The sequence below is a fragment of the Lactuca virosa genome, chromosome 6 (assembly GCF_052849685.1).
Source record: "Lactuca virosa cultivar CGN04683 chromosome 6, Lactuca_virosa_CGN04683_v6, whole genome shotgun sequence".
Taxonomy (NCBI): Eukaryota; Viridiplantae; Streptophyta; class Magnoliopsida; order Asterales; family Asteraceae; genus Lactuca; species Lactuca virosa.
The window spans coordinates 170,688,229-170,700,876 of NC_136431.1; the positions used below are offsets into that span (position 1 = coordinate 170,688,229).

The window sequence follows — 12,648 nt, forward strand, 5'->3', positions numbered from 1 at the left end:
AATTCACCTAAAATTCTAATACAAGTTGAGTTGACCTGGTTGACTTTGTTTGACCCAGAATTGACAGTTGTCACATAGGGTTTTCAACCCACAATAATAAGTTTATTAATTTCATCACACCAAACAAACCCTTTTACATGTTCCCGTTATCCTAACTTTACGTCCCTAAAGCATCTAATATAAGGGACCTAGCCTAAGGATTTTCATCAGGGTGACAACACTACTTCGGGGGTTCCTCAACAATTTATGTCAAATAAGGCAACCATGAGGGGGATGGAGTATTGCTGACGAACACTAAGTTCAAATAAACACATACAGGTTGCGAGCCTGCTAGCGTTCCACTAGACTGTCTAGAATAGTTCGTGGTCTTCATCTATACTTCGCTAGATGACTGGATCATCGTAAACATCGAGGCCTCTCATCATTTTATCACACATCATCTATTTCATCTACCTATGTTATACCCAACATTTTTGTAGATATAAAATACGTATACAGTTTAAATCATTTAAAACATGTATAAAAACGTTCATCCAACATAGATATCAAGTAAACAGATAATATACACACATAGCACATAATTTATATAAAATACTTCATATCTATGTGTAAGATGAAAGTAACTATGCACTCACTTGTTAAAGTGATGATTCCGAACTCATACAACGCTTCGCTTAATTTATTTTCCTTCGACGAAACCTAGTATCATTACCAATAGATTTTAGTCTAATGATCATTGCGACTAATTATTAGTCTAGATTCATCATTAACTCAGAGTCTACTTCATGATCTATCAAGTAAGGATCAGCCAGGCAGGACAGTTGGGAGGCAGGACCATTTCAGCATATAGCTTTTTCTGAAATCCAACAACCAACCCCAATGTGACCATTCTAGACACCTCTCCCGTAAGTAGTTCAATCAGTATAACGACTTTGAATCACTGATAAATCTTATTTATAGGTTCATAATAACGATATTTAATTTAAATATAAGCTATATTTAAAGTAGGGTAGGCATATCTCACTTACAACGGGTTTTGCTAAAAAATCGGGCTCCGCTGGAGCAAAGCTTCTGAGCCGAAAAGCTCTTTTTCTCGGAGCCTTCGGGCACTCCGGGGCTTTTCTTTAGCACCTTGAGGTTACTAGGGATTTAGAGGGGTTTTGGGATGTCACACCCCCGAACCAGACGACGGAAACGTCCGAGGGCTCGTGTGACTTAAATTGAAATATCATCACAATGAATATATATTAAACATAACATAAACATTCCATGCATTAATACATTACAACCGTCATCGTTCGCATCCAGTACATTGTTTACATTACATAATCCATAGTATAAATTGTTTGAGAGTCACAAAACATAACATCCTAACACACTTGGTAATTTTCTTCAGCTTATCTGTTACCTGAGAATACAAGTTATTTTGAAAACGGTCAACATATATAATGTTGGTGAATTCATAAGCAGGTTTGATATGAAAATGTTATGTGTAGTTTGTAAAACCTAGAAAATCCGATATTTTCTGAAAAGACAATTGTTTACGAAATAGGTGTGATGATCCATAAGTACATGCGTGAATGATTTCAAAACGTGTAAAAGTGATATGTTTCTCATAATGAATTCTTGTATTGAAAGTGCAAGTGAATAATGTTGTTTCTCCGGAAAACCCGATGTTTTCTGATAAAATAGTATGTTCGTTTTGTATTATAGTATCGTCACAACGAATGAATATGATTTCCCATGATTACTTAGATGATATTGGATCTCTATGTGAGTCGTTATAACCATGCATAATAATGACTAGTTCGTCTGTTTTGGCATTCTTGCGAATGCCGGTATTGAAATTAAGACTTTGTCACCCTAGACTGGCCGAGTCTAACTGTAGCGAACAGCTTAGGTGTGGGGGAGTCACCCCCGTATAGATCTATACACAAACTCTCGCTCTCCCTCCAGGAGACTTTGATTATAACTATAGACTACGACCGACACTTATTGGTGTCGCCCGTTATTACTCACTAAATCCAAATGAAATTGAATAACCTTTTTTAACGACCTGATTTTTGTTTACTTGAATAGAAGATAAGCCTAACAGACGAAGAGAAGAGGACTACGGAGGCCCACTAATCACGTATGTTATTAAAGGCTGTCGAGTATGCGAAGGACTTGTTCGCCCATCACGCATATGATTTATTTGGACCTTACTAGCAATGCAAATGGGCCACTACGGCCCAATAGCATGTAAAAGCCATTGAGGGTCCATTAGGCATGTAATTGGGTCACCTGAGGCCCAATAAACATGTGTATTTATGTTGGGCCCAAAAATCATGATATTGGACCACAAAGGCCCAATAACACGAAAGAAGGTATTTGAGTCGAACCATTGAATCGTTTATGTTTTATCGAGTTTAAGTTCGTATTGTTGATATCTTTGTTGTCTACTAATGTTTATTCACAATGTTTGAAAAGAAATAAGTTAATCGTTGGAATTATAACGAAGCTTTAGTTATATATATATATATATATATATATATATATCTTTAAAATCATGCATTATAAACTTGATATTTTTAACCCAAACATTTATAATTGTTTATTTGGCCCAAAACATTTAGGTTGATCTTTGTGGTCCCTTTTTCTATAAAAATGGCACTTTTAGTCCCTTTTTATGAAAATTTACATTTTTGGTCCTTAAACCATTTTTCTTGACATTTTCCACCTAAACTTTATTTGAATAGAAATTTTTGCCCAAAACTATTGCATTTGTCATTTCCAGCCTTTATTTGTAAAAAAATTCACATTTTTGGCCCGAATTCCGTAAGTTTTACAGTTTCGACCCCAAATTCAAAAACTTTGCAATTTTAGTCCTAATTTGGTAATAAACTCATTTTTAACCCCTGAAAAAGTTTATTTACATTTTAGACCCATAGTTTGTAAAATTTTCCAATTCAGCCCCTCAAAACCTCATTTTTTTCGCAACTTTGGGCCCAAAACCCATTAGGCCCAATTTTAAGCCCATTAAGCTAAAATTTATGTTTTTGACCCTTGAAAAGTGTTATTTTCATAGAAATCAGCTTTTATACAAATAAACAACTTATAGCCCTCATAAAACCGACAATTTACAATTTATACCCAATCTTTGTTATTTTTGCAAAAATGACACTTGTAAAGTTCTTTTGGTTTTGTTTTTCACTTTGTAAACTTAAGGACCCTTAGATCTATGATGTATGTTGTTTATTATGTTTTTGTTTATGATTCTTTCACCCTTCTTGCTATAGATCTCGAAATAACACAAGTATTACACATTATCACAACCAAAAACTAAGGAAATCACACATAAGATGCAAACACACATAGATCATCACATAGTACTTGTATTCTCCCCCCAAAAATAAGTAAAAACCGAAAACAATGGGGTATGAACTCACCTTGGTTTGTGGTTTCGGTTTTGGAGAAGAAATGAAGAAGGTTTTTGGGTCCTTAGCAAGCCTACTTGAGTTGATTTCGAAATTAAGAAGCTTCTAAGGAGTAGATCACAAAAATTGTATGAGTTATGAAGAGGCTTTGATGAAATAAAGAAACTAGGTCATGGATCCAAACAACAACTTACCAAAGATGATGATTCTTATGGAAGAACCTCCTTGAAATGTCCAAGATCTTGAAAATTTGTAGGAAGGAAGAAGATGTTTCTTGAGAGTGTTTGAGATGAAGGTTTGAAGATGTGTGAGTGTTTGGTGATTCTCGGCCGAGAGGAAGAAAGAAGGGAAGAGAAATAGATGAGGTGATGGATGCATGGGGAGGAGAGAAATCTAGCATGGATATCCAAGATGTAAAAATGATGTGTCTTCCTCCCATAATTCCACATTTTTCTTTTAATTATTTTTCTTTTCTCATTGGGCCGAGTTGGGCTAAAAGAGAGGGAAATGAGTCATTTTGGGCCCATGCTCGAATTTATGAGGCTCAAATAAATTTTTTCGGCCCATTGGGCCTCTAAGGTGTCTCACGGTCCAAATGACTTAAAAGAATAGGTTTTATGGCCCATAATAATCAAATTAGGTTAGTTATGGCCCAATAAGGCCCATTAGGGTAAACCATTTCATTTTAGGCCCATTATGGCCTAAAATGTTAAGTTTATGAAAGTGGGTCCAATTAGGGCCCATTTAAGGTTCCTAAGCCCAAAATAGTAAAATTGGAAGCTTATTGGCCCATTAGGCCCAATAAGGAAATCCTAGTCCATAATGGACTTAAACCGGGATTTTTAGGGTTTCCAATCTTTTGTTGACCATTTGACGTGTTTGCATAGAGTGTTTGATGGAATTTTGTTGTCATTGAATAAATATCATGCATGTTTTCAAGTTTTAGTCACAAATGTTACTCTTGTTAATGTTTACAAAACCTTAGAATTTCTAGTTGTGACATGGGAGTCTAGAGAGAAGTTAGAGAGAGAAAGAAAGGCTTATGGTGTGAAGAAAATATGAAGAATTCATCCTTTATTTATAGGGGTTTGATCATAGAGTAGGCCCTAAGTTTCGTCCGTATCTTCCTCGTACGAGATCCATTTTCTACGTTCTTTATATCCACGTGTTGGTATTTACGATTACTACAACTTTCATTTAGACCCCGTCGGCTAGTTTTCATTCTATCTTCGATTTACAAAACTGTATCAAATTTATCGCGCTCGAAGAATAGGGACTAAGTTTCGTCCATATCTTTAACATACGAGCTCTATTATCGACGTTCTTTATATCCACGTGTTGATATTTACGAGTACTACAACTTTCATTTAGACCCCGTCGGCTAATTCTCATTCTATCTCATATTTACAAAATTGTATCGAATTCGCCGCACTCGAAGAGTAAGGACTAAGTTTCGTCCATCTTTCGCATACGAGCTCCGTTTTCGATTGTCTTTTTATCGTTGAACTCCTATTAACGATATCTTCATTTTTCATTTAGATTATATTGGCTAAAAATCGACCGATCTAAAATTCGAATTCCGGGTTGTGCATTGTTATGCTAAATCTTAGAAAAATCGTCACTTCCTCATACGAAGTCAGTTTTGGACGTTCTTTTTACGCACGCTCTCGGTTTAACGTATAATACGACTTTTGTTTAGATCGCTAAGGCTAAAAAGTATTTTATCAAAAATTCACTTTTTACGTTACACGGTGCCGTGTCGGTTTAGCCGTAAAACTTCGACGGGTTATAACTTCTTTGTTATAACTCGGATTTCGGCGTTCTTTATATCTCCGGAATCATTGTCACGACCACTAAAACTTTCTTCATGGATATCGGGTTTATCTATTATTTTATTTGTAACATCCCAAATTTCAAGGCCAAAAATTTAATTTTTAGATGAGTTATTATAAAACCAACAGTATAAGAAAACATCCATAATATCATGTCATGTCAAAACCAAAGTAGAAATAATCAAAACATGTTATCATAAAACAATATCAGAGTGTAATACCAAAGATCTCATGTGCGGAAAACCATAGTGTGATGCGTTGCGATCAAGCCGACTCCTTTCCTTTGAAAACGAGTACCTGAAACCAAAACTGTAAACCGTAAGCACGAAGCTTAGTGAGTTCCCCCATCATACCACATACCATACTACTAACATACTGTCAGGCATATCTGGGTGCCCGACCTACCCCTTCGGTATCTTTCAACCGGTAACCACCTAGCATATCTGGGTGCTGGCCTCCCCTTCGGTCTCTTTCAACCGGTAACCGGGAGCTAACCTCCCCTTCGGTATCTTTCAACCGGTAACCGGGGACTATTTCACCCCTACCACTACCACATAATAACATAGCATATCATACATGAATATATTGTCAGGCATATCTGGGTGCCCGACCTACCCCTTCGGTATCTTTCAACCGGTATCCGGGGACTATTTCAGCTCTACTACTACCACATAATAACATATCATGATCATACTGCTAGGCATGCATGGGTACTATCTACCCCTTCGGTATCTTTCAACCGATAACTAGGGGCTATATCACCCTACCACTACTAACACATATATCATAGCATCCTAGCACATAAAGCATATCAGATAACAACACACCAGATAATTATCACAAAGACAATCATCTAACAAACAATTCCTACTAGTGGGTCGGCATTGTGGCCGTAGACCCACTCCTGCTGGAAGGTAACTCACCTCACACTGCTGAAGTCCCGAAGACACAACCCTAACTGCTGGATGACAGAATCCCGATCTGTCAATATCAAAACATCACCCAATTAATAATTGGGTTCCACTACATAACCATAAGTACGTACTTGGGTCATTACTACATTACCCCATGCTTGGATTTATTCAAGCCCAAGGCCCAATCCATAGGCCCAAAAGTCAACTATGAGTCAAAGCCCAACATATGGCCCAATTTTCCAAATTGGGGCCAAACCTTTACAAGGTCTTACCATAAGGCCCAACCATTTAGTCCAGTCCAAACAATTGGCATTCAATTGCCCAATGTCTCATAATCATCAAGGCCCAAATAATGGCCCATCTATGGCCCAATTTTCCAAATTGGGCCCAACTCCTCATATGGGCCTTACCTCAAAGCCCATTAATTATTCTAGTCCATTTGCTTGATCTTGGATGGCCCATTATTAACCCAAATCATCAAGGCCCAATAATAAACCCAAGTGAAATTAGGGTTTCACATAAAATGATGATTAGGGTTAAGTTTCCTACTTAACCCATTAAGGACTTAATCCATTAAGTCCCACATGGCCTTAGGTTAATTTGCAATGAATAATAAATAATATTTTAAGTTCATTAAATTATTCCGATGCGGTCCCGCTAAGTCCCAAATTAGGGTTTTATTGCATTAGGGTTTTCCAAACCCTGATTAGGGTTTCCAACCCACATTAGCCCATTAGGCCCAATAGCTAAGTCCTTAAGCCCATTAGGGTTTTCCTTAGGTCAATTAGGGTCCATTAGACCAATTAGGGTTTTCACTAAGCCCATTAGGACTTCTTTGGGACCATTAGGGTTTTCACTAAGCCCATTAGGGCTTCTTTGGGACCATTAGGGTTTCAAGCACCCCAAACGAATCAACACAACGAGGCAAAGCACGCCGCCACCCGACACGGCGGCCGGTGGCGGCAGGAGGCGGCAGCCACCACCCTATGGTGGTGGTTTGATTTTTCCTTTCATTATTCCAATTTTTTTACAATTTACAATGAACTCACAAATAAACACACACACTACACTAATTAAACACACACAACCACCTTATGGTGGCCGGCGGCGGCAGATGGTGGCAGCCACCACCTCACGGTGGTGGCGGTGGCTTTTCCGTGAACTCCAACTAAACAAAACACCCAAACACACCTGCTGCGAACAGAACTACAAGCACACCCACCATGCTTCAATTTTCAAGCATCCAGCCACCCCTTCCGGTGGCGCATGGCGGCGATATCAATATCTTGCCATAACAGCGACTACCTCATGGTGGTGGCGGCGATTCTTTTGGTTCCCAGCCGAGAAACATTCTCCCACACGAACATGCCCGGAGAACGGCGGTGGAGCAGCAGCGTCACGATGGGGAAGGTGCGAATGAGACTTCACCGGTACCGGCATTTTCCTCCTGATGGCAAGAGCTGGCCAGATGCATCCCGGTCGTGACGAGCCCTTGGTGATGACCGCCGGCAGTCGTAAACTGCTGCATCTACGGGAGAACACGGAGGAGGGGATAACATCAACCACAGCGAGCGTACTCCGACCCTCCGAGCATCACTTCGGGAAACCGACTTCCCCCTCCTCGTCAGCAGTGAGGTGACAACGACGCTTCTAGTGGTCTGCGGTTACGACGGCGGCGGTGGTGACTTCAATCGGAGGTGTTGTAAGACTACAGGGGTAGCCGTAGCATTCACTAGAGATCAGTTAGTATGGGAAGTGTTGTAAGACTACGGGGGTATCCGTAGCATTCACTTGCGATCAGTTAGTATGGGAAGTGTTGTAAGACTACGAGGGTAGCCGTAGCATTCACTTGCGATCAGATAGTGTGATAAGTGTTGTAAATATGCGGGTGTAGCCGTAGCGTTCACAAGGTTAGCAGATAGTGCTAAAGTGATATAAGTCTGGGGGTGTAGCCGCATCATTCACTAGGTTGGTAGATAGCATGAGCGGGTTGTTAGGACGCGGAAGGGACAGTAGTAACCACCAGTTCGGGTGTAACAGTGAGGATATGGAAATCCACGGAGGGGTTTATGGGTTTCCCCACTGGGATTAGACCTGGTTAAGCCAGCGATAAGACTGTAGGAACGCTACTATAGTTGAGAGATCAAGGAATAAAGGAATTGCTTAAGGTCGTTTGTGATATAAGTCTACTGTTGGTCAGGTAGCAATCACTTTTAGCCTTGGATTTGATGACGTCAGGATTTGACGCATGGATCCGATCGGTTGGATCAGAAAGTTGTTAGAGTCGCAGTGGCATGATAACTAGTGGCAATTAGTTCCAGGGAAGGATTTCGTTTGGAAGTCGTGTGAGGCAACTATATGGGAGTCCTTTAGCTCCGCAGCCGGGCCGGAACCCGGTATTTCAGATGAGTGTTACTCGGTTGTGACGAATCAGAGGATCTTGGATGAGATGCAAGGATAGGTCATGGGATTTCAAGTTATGGGTTAGACTGAGTTATGTATATAGTGGTATTCCAATCTAGGGTATTCCATCGTGAGGATGACCGGACCCTACGATTGAGTGGACCTGACGTGTATGGTATTCCAACCCGAGGGTTGATTGGACCAAACATGTGTGTGATAAGAGGGTATTCCATCCTAGGGATGACTGGACCCGTCGTAGGCATACCTGGTATTCCAGCCCGAGGCTGATTGGGCCAGGTATGAGTATTTGTGCTTATAAGCCAGTTATTATATGTATGTGGTGCGGGAACTAAAGGATCATAGTTAGCAGTGTGGGATTTGTGATTTTGTTTTCTAGTGGGAACCTCAGGTTATCAGAAGTTGAGTAGCCAGTTGGGAGTTAAGTGCAATGCATTCGACAATGATCCAGTGTGGGCAATCTGTCAAGGAGCGAGACCATCTCGAGACTTCAGATTACGAATTGAGTAAACGTGATCATATTGCAAGGGATTCGTTTATGTTCAGGTTTTAGAACCCTGCGAGGGTTGGTTACGGTTGCCTTGGAAAGGCTAGGGTGAAGCTTGGGATTGTAGTTCATGATTGTTTGGCATGAAAGGAATAAGAAGAAACGATTTCGAGGACGAAATCAAATTTAAGTGGAGGAGAGTTGTAACATCCCATTTTAAGTAAAGTAATTAGATAATAAATCAGGAACCCCGGGAAGTAATTATTATTATTATTTTATATTATTTGAGCCTAAGATCGAATAATAATTAATAAAGTGTTGGTTTCGGGAAGTCAAATGACAAGATTTGAACTCCAGGGGTTAAAGTGTAATTGTGGGACTTAATATGTAAGGATTTATGGAAGCAGGGACTAAAGAGTAAGTTCTGGACCTAAGATGAGAATATTTTCTAGAGGAAGGGCTAATTGGTAATTTTTGGACTTGTACTGAAAGGAATTTCCTAGAGCAGGGGCTGTAGTGTAAATATTGGACCTTATATGAATTTAATTGTGGAGACGGGGGCTAAACTTGTAATAATGTATCGGGGTTTCATTAGAACACGGGACTTGAACCCGGTTTCATTCCCTCTTGTTCCCTCGTTTAAAACCTTGCCCACTCAAACCCTAACCCTAATCTGTTAGTAGCCGCCACGTTATGCCTCCCTCTTCACCCTCCAGCCCCCAACACCCCTACTCTCATCCTTCCGATCAGCTAAGGCCACCAGAAGAACCGCCGTCGACCTCCACTTCTCCTCCCACGTCGGGATAGCTCAAGTCGTCGTGATGAGGTGGGCTGCGGGCGTCCGAAGCCGCCATGCTGACCGCCGATGTGCATGTCGCTTTCCCGCTGCCAGCGACGATTGGGACGGCAAATGGATTTCGCTGCCGTGCCCTAGCCACCGCTGTCCGTTCCTGTTGAAAGCAAGCAGTCGACGGACGCTAGGTTGCGTCGCTGCTACCGGAGAACCGCCGAGAGTCGATGAAACCCGCTGCTAGGGGCGTAGACCACCAACCTTTGTCGTCGTGCCGCCGATGTACCTGTTTTGTCTGTCCCGTCTTCGCTATTGCCGACGCTGTTGCCAGCTTTCCTGTTCCGACCACCGCCATGCTTGGTGGGTGTCTTACGCGTGTGTGTGTGCGTGGTTCTGTATGTGTCGGTGGGTGGGTGTGTTTAGGGGCTGGCCGGAAACGTTGGGGAGCCACCATGGCAGCCAACCATGGTGGCTATCGGCCGGTTGCTACTCTTCTGCCGCCATACACCACCACCGGCCACCACGAGGTGGTTGCGTGTGTGTGTTTATTAGTGTGAGTGTGTGTGTTATTAGTGTGGGTGTTTTGTATTGTATTGTAACTTGTAACCAATCGGAATAGTAAGAAATCTGTCACCACCACCGTTAGGTGGTGGTTGCCGCCTCCTGCCGCCACCCGGCCGCCGTGTCGGGTGGCGGTGTGCTTTGACTACGTTTGGACCTCGTTTGGATGTTTGGACAAAGGGCTACTAAACCCTAATGGGCCAAAAGAACCCTAGTGGGCCCAAAGAGACCCCAATGGACCTAATAAAACCCTAATGGGCCCAATAAAGCCCTAAGTGACCTAGAAGCTCAACCAATTGACTAATGGGCTAGTATTGGGTTGGAAAACCCTAATTAGGGTTTGGAAAACCCTAAGAGCATAAAACCCTAAATATGGAAATTGTTTGGGACACACACGAGAATTAATTATTAAACCTAAAATAATAATTAATAATCTTTGGCAAACTAACGTAAGACAATAATGGACTTAATGGATTAAGTCCTTAATGGATTAAGTCATTAAGGGGTTAAGTAAGAAATACTTGACCCTAATCATCATTTCATGTGAAAGCCCTAATCTCACTCGGGCCTTGAATTGGGCCTTCCTATTGGGCTTTGGCGATTGGACTATTAATGGATTGTCCAAGAACAAGTTAATGGACCAAAATAAGGAGATGGGCTTTAGGATAAGGCCCATGTGAGGACTTGGGCCCAATTTGGAAAATTGGGCCATAATTGAGCCTTGATGACTATGTGATGATGGGCCATGGAAATTGGATTGGAATAATCGAATGAGCCTTAAGGAAAGACCATGTAGAGGTCTGGGCCCAATTTGGAAAATTGGGCCATATATTGAGCTTTGGCCTATTACTTGACTTTTGGGTCTTTGGAGTGTGAGTTGGACCTTGGGCTTGGAACCCAATTATTAATTGGGTATTGTTTGATGTTGACAGCTTGGGATTCTGTCAACCAGCAGCTGGAGTTTTGTCTGCGGGACTTCAGCAGTGCCAGGTGAGTTATCCTCACTATACTCAAGGGTTTAAGGCACCAAGGCCGGCCCTTTGAATTGTTATATGGTTATGTTATGCTAGTATGATCTGTTAGATCGGTATCCTAAAGGGTAGGATAATATTATATGATATGTGGTATGATCTGTTAGATCGGTATCCTGGTAGATGGGATGGTGTTATGTGCTATGTGGTATGGTCCGTTAGATCAAGTATTGTCTATAGACTGTTATGCGATTATCTGTTATATGTGCACATGTTTGTTTGGCGGTTGAGGCTTATCTGCTTTGTGCGAAAGCCAATGGACCTGGGCATTCCAACCTGTTGGTTATGGGCTGTGAGTATTCCATCATGAGGATGATTGGACTCATAGTATGTGGGCATTCCAACCTGTTGGTTGTGGGCCTGGGGTATTCCAACCTGATGGTTGATTGGACCCATAGTGTGTTGGCATTCCAACCTGTTGGTTGAGGGCATGGGGTATTCCAACATGATGGTTGATTGGACCCATAGTGTGTTGGCATTCCAACCTGTTGGTTGAGGGCCTGGGGTATTCCAACCCGATGGTTGATTGGACCCATAGTATGCTGTTATGATTATATGTGTATTGTTGTGGGTATGGGTATTTTGTGGGAACTCACTAAGCTTTCGGGCTTACAGTTTCAGTTTATTGTTTCAGGTGCATCAGGGGATCGTGGCAAGGCAAAGGCGTGATCGTACAACTCCTCATAGTTCATGATTTTATGATTTGATTATGGGGATACTCTGATAATTAAACTATTTTGACAACAATTTGTAATAACTTAATGATTTTAAATGTCCTAAAAAGTTTTAAATTGGCTTGAATTTTATGGGTGTTACACTTTAATACACCATGCATATAGTAACAAAAGGCTACAAGTGTAAGAACATGGGTTTATGATTAAAATAAATGCAAGCATGTCTTCTTTTCCCTTTATGGTCTCCATGTATATTTTATATAAACAAGAAGCTAGTTTTTCTATAAAAACTCTTTTAATTTTTATAACTTATAAAACATATTAATCCATATAAGACAAAAATCCCCTTTGATCCAAAAAGATGTACATGACATAATAAATCATACCTTATGATATATTTTGATACTTAGCAATGAAAATTAATATTTCCATGAAATAAATAATTTCCAATTAATTACAAGATATATATATTTATTTATCAAGAGTCAAATTCTTATATATAATATATTTGCATCAAGTTGT

The 12,648-nt window shown here is 40.8% G+C and overlaps 1 long non-coding RNA gene across 1 annotated transcript; it reads left to right on the forward strand.

Moving 5' to 3' along the window:
• Nucleotides 1-9,752: 9,752 nt before the first annotated feature.
• LOC145119120 (uncharacterized) lies at nucleotides 9,753-12,275 on the forward strand. The gene is made up of 3 exons (XR_013713687.1): nucleotides 9,753-10,220; nucleotides 11,354-11,411; nucleotides 12,087-12,275. It is a non-coding gene; the product is annotated as an uncharacterized LOC145119120 (long non-coding RNA).
• The last annotated feature ends 373 nt before the right edge of the window (nucleotides 12,276-12,648 follow it).